At 41.9% G+C, this 8565-nt stretch overlaps 1 protein-coding gene across 1 annotated transcript in view; it reads right to left on the bottom strand.

The window, feature by feature from the left end:
• The window catches only part of Cpne4 (copine 4), a 466654-nt gene extending 458894 nt beyond the window's left edge, over positions 1 to 7760 (bottom strand). The window contains exon 1 of the mRNA XM_031344408.1: positions 7221 to 7760. The gene's annotated coding sequence lies outside the window, so the exon portion shown is untranslated. The remainder of the gene's footprint in view (positions 1 to 7220) is intronic.
• Positions 7761 to 8565: the final 805 nt, after the last annotated feature.

Here is an 8565-nt window from a genome sequence, read left to right as displayed (position 1 = left end):
TCTCTCTCTCTCTCTCTCTCTCTCTCTCTCTCTCTCTCTCTCTTTCTCTCCCTCCCCCCGACAAGATCAAAGTGTAGCTTTCAACTACTTCTCCAGCACCATGCCTGCCTGTGTGCCTCCATGTGCTGGGCCATGATGATAATGGACTAAGCCTCTGAAACTGTATGCAATCCCCCAATTAAATGCTTTCTTTTATGAGAGTTGCCTTGAACATGGTATCTCCTCACAGCAATACAACAGTGACTAAGAAAAAAGGTATTCTTAATTTCATGGGATAGTCAAGATCTGACATTTCCTGAATCTATAGAAAGTATTTTCCTATCTCCTTAAAATTAAATAAGTCCAGGCCACACCTAGCCTGGTTGTAAAGGCCTGAAATCCTAGCTATTTAGGTGGTTGAAGCAGGAGGATCATGAGTTCAAGGCCAGATTGTGGAACTAAATGAGAACCTGTCTCAAATCAAAATGAAAGACTTGAAATCAAAATAAGAACTTGGCTTGTAGCTTGGTGGTAATGTTTGCTGAGCATGTGTGAGGTCCTGGGTCAAGACCAGTATCATACAAAAAAATTAATAGAAAGAATTAAATCAGGCAAGGAACTGTGGTCCATATATTAAGTTGTCTCCAGATCTACTGTTTCCATATTTTTTTCTTACCGTCCCTTTTCTCTGATATTTCTCATAATCAATATAAATCACAGAATTTCATAATCAGTATAAATCACAGAATTTTCAAAATTTATATAAATAACAGAATTTCATAATTAATATAAATAACAGGATTTCATAATTAAATCACAGAATTTTCATAATTAATATAAATCACAGAATTTTTATATCAATATAAATCACAGAAATGAGGAGGCACCATGGAAAAGTCTGGCCCTGGTTTTTCTTGTTGTAGTTGTTTGTTTTGTTGGGGTTTTTATTCTGAGTCTTTGCTTCCTCAGCTAGGAAAATAGAAGGCTGCTCTGCAGAGCTGTGCACTCTCCCAGGACAGCGCTAGCCCATACGGTCAGAGGGACTGGAACCAGGTTTACAGGGATGAATGCCAGATGCAAGCACTGGAATTTTTTACTTTTGTATCTAAACTTTTGCTTCTGAGTTATCTGTTGAGCCAACATGAAAGGAAAGAAGAGATAAAAAGGTGTCCTGTACCCTGGTATTAGCTAACAAAGTCAAACCTTGATTTGCCAATTTAATGATAACAATTAGATATTGTTTCTGGAATCCACTACTGTTCTTATTTTAACAACATCTTATGTTGTTATTTTAATAACATCTGCATTGAATAGAGATATATATGTATATATATATATATATATCTTTCAATATTGAAAATATTTTAATTTATTTTATATTTATGGATGTTATGCATGCATGTATGTTTGTGTACCACATGCATACTTGGAACCTGTAGGTGCTAAAATAGGGAATCTGATCTCCTGGAACTGGAGTTATAGACTCTTGTGAACAATTGTGTGGTGCTGGGAGTCAAACTTGGGTCCTCTGAAAGATCAGCCTGTTTTTAAGCACTGAGTCATCTCTTCTCCAGCCCTACCTTTATATATTGTAAAACAGAAATTATATTTTGACTGATTGTTTCAGACATGCCGTTCAGTGATTAGAATGCCTGGTGGGTGGTTGCTATATTTCTATTGAATTTCCTTCTAAATCATTTTCCACATAAATGCATTAAGTCAATTACTTAAGTGTTTATTTTATTATGATATTGATGAACGTAGTATATATGAACCAGCAATACAACTTGATTGGATATATGAATATTAATGCTGTTAAATATTCATATGTGCGTGTGTACACACACATTTTGGTACAGAGCATAGTGGAGCACACTTATAACCCTAGGTCTTGGAAGGCCAAGGTAGAAGTATGAAGAGTTTGAGGACAAATATGGGCTTCACTGTGAGACACTGTCAAAGCAAACAAACAAACAAACATACCCAAAACATTAATAGAAGATAGATAGATGGATAGATAGATAGTATAGATGATTGATAGATAGATACATGGATGAATGGATAGATAGATAGATAGATAGATAGATAGATAGATAGATAGATAGATAGATGGGGTGGTAAATAGATTATAGATAGATAGATAGATAGATAGATAGATAGATAGATAGATAGATAAAGATATTTAAATGCCTGATAGGTAAGACTTGACCACTCTCTTCTCTCTCTGAATTACCCCCCATTGACCTAGTTCTTTGATAACAGGGAGATGAAAACACAGAACAGTGAGTTTTGTAAAGAACCTCTTCCAGGTTTACAGAGACAAAGCAATGACTTTCTCTCGCCTTGGATCATATGTCCATTCTTCTTTCTTCCCTTTGGTTTTGAATGTTTCTCCGGCCTAGTGACTTTCAAAACTGCTTTTGGAGCAGAGCCTGTGGCTCCCTAGTACTGAGTAAGTGAGTGTATGAGACATAGGACAATCCGGGCTGGAGGGACAGAGGGGAGAAAAAAAATCCCATGCCTCACACCTGAGCACAGTTCTGAAGCTTCATCACCCAACTTCTCTGAACCTAGAAGGCTCATGGTCCCCCAGAGGTGGGCTCTGCCGGTGCTCCGGCGCCCTCTAGCGGTGGTCCACTCTAATGCTAACCCTCTGTAACCCAGTCTGGACTAGGCAACCCTAGGGGCCTGAGGGAGGAGAGCCCCTGCTAACCAGCTCCCATCACTCCATTCAAGGATCACTAAAGTGGCCCAGAAAGGGCTAGATCTTTGAGAGATAAATGTCTTTAATCCATACACTTTAAGCCAGAGAAGGTTCCTAGGGTCCAATTTAAATGCTGTATTTCCCCCTAATAGTTTCAAAGGGGGGGGTTACGGAGGGAATCCCTTATTTTCTTTAAAAAATAAGACTAATGAAGCTAGATATATTGTGATTTGAACCAGATATGTGAGAACAACATTTAAAAAGCCTGTTCATTTTAAATAGACCTTTAACTTAAAGCAGGGCTAAGATTCCCCCACGGATTCCGAGAACTGTGAACACTTAGAAAATCTCTCTGTTTATTTTATTGACTCCGTGTGACATTTAAAATAAAAGTCTAAGTCTGCGCATGGGTGGTTCTTCACAATGCGTGCACACTAACAGAGATGGCCGCAGACAATGACTTTGTACAAATTTAATCACATCTGCTGAGTAAATATTGCAGTGTCTCCAAGAGAAAATGTAATAAATTCCCAAGCCTGGTTCTCTAAACACCACAGTGGAGGTGGGAATCCCCACCCCCATCATCTCCAATTCCTGGTCAGCGTACATGGCGCCAGGGATTGGCGCCACCCCAGTAATGGCCTGGAGGGAACTGGAGTCTCTTTATGAGAGGAGTAATCAAGGAGGTTGTTGAATGAGTCTCCTGGTCTTGAACAAGTCAATTCCCTGACTTTTCATTTCCACATCTGACCAATGAAACAATTGATTATCCTTAAGCTCATCCAGTTTGGAGAGTCCTAGGTCCACGGTGCTAAGTTGTTCTTTGCTGTTTAGAAGTGAATCTACCACAGAGCTTCTTAAGTGAACTCTGTCATCCCTGGGTACAGTAAAAGCACAGAACTGGAAAAAGACAGACTATCACCTATTTCTCTTTCTCAAAATCCACCTCAAGGCCTTCAATAAGCACTAATCTAGCAGCTAGTGGTCCTGCTGAGGTTTTCAAAGAGTGTGGCAGACAGGTAAAGGAGTTATTGGGATTTACCAACTCAAGGCAATATGTTATATGATACATTCTATGTAAGGCATATTACATGATATATTTATTAATAGAACAAACAGAAGCCCCTTAGAACTGAGGATACTAGTACAGGAAAGGCTGAGAGCCCATGTCAACACTACCATGTTTAGTCTTGAACTTAACACCAACCTCTACATACCCAAACAGGAGAATGGATCTGAAATATCAAGCTAATTATTATCATGACATGCCTCCTATAAGAACAACAACAACAACAAAAACAACAACAAAAGGATAAGATTCATGGATTCTAAGAAGAATAAAAACTAAAGACCAATTCTAACCATCTGTGTTTGATCTGGAAAGAAGCAACTCTTACTGAATGCTGGGAGATCAATTTTAATGCACCAGAGGATGGTCCTAAACTGGGTGGCATTTTATTTTGAATGCATTTAGTATTTTCTGTCTTGCTATTTCATAACTCCAGTGTGTCACTATCGTTGCCAAGGAAATGTGACTTGGGTTACTGCCATGGATCCAAAGGGGTTTGTTTGTTTTGTTTTAAAATATTAACGAGACAAAAATGGAAAGATCAAATAAAGGGGATGAATTTACTTCCATTTTCCTCTTCGAGATCCATAAAATACAAATCCGATCACATTTTTTTTTAATTACATGATTTTTTTCCCACTAGAAAACTCACAGCTTATCAGCCAGGTAGATATCCTCAGAATGGCTGCTCAGCCTCTATTCTGGATGCAAGCCATTCCAAAAATGTGTGACTCTTTTTCTGTGTGAGTAAAGGTAGTCCTAACCTTCCAGGCACCAAGGAAAAGCAAGTCATGGTTCAAAGCTTATAAACACATCCAGCTGAATCAAAAAAGAGGGACTCTAATACAGATGTGAAGAAAGATCCAACACTGACCCAGTTTCTTCCTGTGATTATTCCTCACAGTCAGGTAAACTCAAGGTAAAGCTCATAATAATGGACTCAAACAATTAGATCTCTCTCTCTCTCATATCTCTCTCTCTCTCTCTCTCTCTCTCTCTCTCTCTGTCTCTCTCTCTCACACACACACACACACACACAACTCTGGAAACAGATTCCATCTTTGTTTCCACATTAACTATAACAGTTCTTTCACATGCACATGAAAAAATCCTTTACAATAAGTAACTTTTCATCCAGAATCTAGAGAAGCAGGGTCCCCTTAAGACAAAGCTGATAATTTAATCAAAATGTAAACTACCTGGAGACAAACAGGAAGTTGTTTCCTTTTCCTTTTTTACAACTAAGAGGCAACACACAAATCCCAAACCAGTTATTCTAGCGTAAAATATTTAGAAGTTCTAATAAAGTTGCTATCTCAGGAGCTAAAAAGCTGCCCGTGCCCAAGAATGTAAGAGTACTAGAAAAGTAAAAACCAGTCTGCCAAGAAGGGTATGGATTTTATGGTAATGGGAGTTCTTACATGGGACCATATGAGTGAAGATTTGGTTTCATCACAAGTAGCTTTGTTCATATGGCCCTTAGCAACTGCCCAGGCTTCAGCATCCATTCTCACTAAGGATCAACAGATGGTTTTATATAACACTCAGGGGGAATCACCTACTTCTGACATGGTTTGAACTTGAACCCATGAACCTGTCAGAATCTTTCCATCAAAAGGAAATGTGAAAATTTTGGCCTAACACCCAGGGGTGTCCTAGCTGTATTTCCCAACCTCCTCTTTATTTTTATTTCTCTCTCTCTGTGTAAGGAGCTTTGACTAACTCTGCTCAGAGCCCTGATCTGCTAGATGGATTTTGTCAGCTCCTCTTTCACACCAGGCAGGCAAGTCAGATGAATTCGACCCAGGAGTAGTTCAGGTAGCGAAATGGAAACATCAGAATTTATCTAACTACAAAGAAGCTCCTCATGAGTCCTATCTTATCTTCTGCTAAAAAATGTGGTCTTCCTAAACTCGAAAGACATCCAATAAAGTGGTCTCTTTGCCTCTGGCTTTTCTTCAGCAACTGTGGCTAAAAAGTTTAACCCATTACTGTGAAGGACAAAGCAAGCCACGGACGCAAAACCACCCGCCTATATTGTAAAGAAAGTTTGAAGGGGTGGGGCTTACATTGCATTGATATAAAGCAAAACCACAAATACCTTTACAAATAGAGACTATGAAGGAATAAGCAGGCGTTAGGAGTAAGGAGGACTCCAGAGCTGGGGTAGTTTGGGGATTTTGTTTAAATAAAGACAGAGTTTAGTCTCAATTTAAGAGCACTTAAGTTGGAGCTGGAGAGATGGCTCACCAGTCAAGAACACTTAAGTGCTCTGTAACAGCTCAAAATGCTGTTTAGGAAACAGAAAAACAAGTGAGCCAAGAGAAACCAGAGCTGAGCTTGGAAAATCCCTGCAAAGCAGCAATAAGATGAAGCACTTGGTCAGGTCTGCAGAGTTTCAAAGACAAAGTGTGAAACTGCTGAAGCTTTTCAATTCCAGAGGCATGGACCTTCTAGGAGCTGGTGGGTCGATAGCATGAAGGAGTTAGGTACTTCTTATCAACTTTTCCAGTGCCCTATTCCTGCCTCCACCCCATCCCCACTCCATTTCTACCTTGCTCTCACATCCTGCTTCCACCTCCTTGAATCTCCACAGGTAATCTTCCCTTAACCCTGGGAGCCCCACCCCCCAATAGAATCTGGAATGCAGAATGAGGTTAGAAGCCGCGAAGCCCACTTACACCGAGAGGAAGACGGAGTTCATATTCCTAAGAGTATTCCTTGGATTCTGTCCCCTCCCACCCACTGCCGTTCAGCTCAACTCAGTGTCGACCACTTTCTGACTCCCTTGGGTTCAGTTCTAGCAATCCTTGGTCATATGTGATACCGAGTTTCATCTCTGTAGTCAGAAGTGACTTCCAGTACTTCCAGTTCCTCCTTACCACCTTGCTATTTTATTTAACAAAAAGAAAAAAAATGTTGGAGACTGAGCCAAATAAAGCCACCTGGCAAGCGCATGGGTTACTTGTAAGCCTGAGTGTCATGGACGCAGTTAAATATTATTAGAACCTCTTGATAAAGAATGCGCAGAAACCGAATTCAAACAGCAGGTGGGTCAAGCCATTGGCTAACACTACTGATGCTCCACACCTTTCTTGCTGTCAAATGGGAAGCAGCAACTCCAGCCCGGACTCTGGCCCCATCCCCCTTCCCATTTCTAAAACAATAATAATCCTCCCTCAAGCCCGCAGGACTTCCAGAGCCTATCCTCACCCTCTGCTCTGTGGTCCCGCCTGGGGCCTCCCTACCACTCCACCTGGGCGAGTGGAGTTACGTGAAAAAGCAGGTATATCGGCTGAAAGTTTTTTTGCCTTTAAAGACTGCTGCTCCTGCCGCTGTTCAGAACAACAGCAATGACAAACAAGCCAGGCTGGGCGAAAACCCAGAGCTTCTCAAAAGTTGGTCTGGCTACGCAGCAGCCCTGACGAGTTTGCAAGAACACAGGGCTCAGAGTTAGCATCTACTCACCTGGGTGTGCCAGCCTCGAAGACTAGAAAGAGAATTCAGCCCGGGACAGGTCTGTCACGCCCCCAGGATGCAAAATCCGCCTTTGGAGTGGAGGTCCTGGGTGATGTAGTTGCAAAAAGGTCTTAGGAGGGTCGGGCTTCCCTCCCCCCTCTTTGGTCCTCTGGGGGCAGTTTAGCAACAGCCAAGGAGGATAAAGATGCTAGGAGGAGAGTTTAGTCGCTCTGAAAACCCCGACTCCATTCTTGGGGGTGGGGGCTGGGGGAGAGGGTGAACAGCGTGAAAGGAGCTGCTGGGCTCGGGAACTCGCTGAGTAAAGAGGAAGGAACTGGGGACGGAGGGAGGGAGCAGAGGAGTGAGGGAGGAAGGAAAGGAGGTAGGGAGGGATGGAGGGAGGGGTGAGAGCCAGGAGATGGCAGCTTCTAGCTGAGATTTCCACCTTCTGACGAAACCCTTGCGCCCAGCAGCCCAGCAAGATACTAGTTCTTTAAGCCTCCTCTCGAGCGCCCCCTGGGGGGTTCCGGGGACTCAGCGACGCCCCGCCCTGGTCGCAGCCCTGGCGCTCTCCATGGTCCTGCCGCGCCCTCAGCCTTGATTCCCTGCTCAGCTTTCCAATTCCCACCAGCTCCTGAGAGGCACGTGATTAATTTCTCCTTATTCTATGATAAAGCCGTGAAATCACAGGAGCAGAGGGGAGAGAATAGAAGCTATACTTTTTTTTGCATATATTCAAGAAAACTTCTTGACTGGCTCAACTCTCACTAAGAATGGGGGTAACATTGAGCACTTAGATTTGGTTATCTACATATCAATAAACGCATGATTAAATGAGTGAATAGTTATTTTTTCTGTTCACCTCAGAGTATTTTTCCTGAATACAAACGCCTCACCATGCTTAGGGAATGTATGTTTTAAAATAGAGGTTTTAGGCTGGGGTTGAAGCTCAGTTGTTAGAGTGCTAGCCTAACATGTAGAGGGTTCTGCATTCAAACCCCAACATGGTACAAAGCCAGGCATGGCATTGCATCCCTGAAACCCCAGACTTTGGAAGGTGGAGGCAGAAGGCTCAGAAGGTCAAAGTTATCCTCAACTGCAAAGGGAGTTTGAAACCAGCCTGGGTTAGAGACACTGTCTCAAAAAGCCCAAACCAAAACCATAGGTGGGTCTTATTTAGGGAATAACCATTGCCACATATTATAAAACACTTTGGACACACTAAGAAGCACTTACACAAGAAGTAGTGGGCTTGCTGTTTTGCTTTGCAGTGCCGCTAAGTGACGTCTCTCTTCCTTATGGGGTAGTTTGGAAATGATGACTTTTTTTTTTTTTAGATATTTTCTTTATTTAC

The sequence above is a fragment of the Mastomys coucha genome, unplaced genomic scaffold (assembly GCF_008632895.1).
Source record: "Mastomys coucha isolate ucsf_1 unplaced genomic scaffold, UCSF_Mcou_1 pScaffold23, whole genome shotgun sequence".
Lineage (NCBI taxonomy): Eukaryota > Metazoa > Chordata > Mammalia > Rodentia > Muridae > Mastomys > Mastomys coucha.
This window is presented reverse-complemented; position numbering and strand designations above follow the sequence as displayed.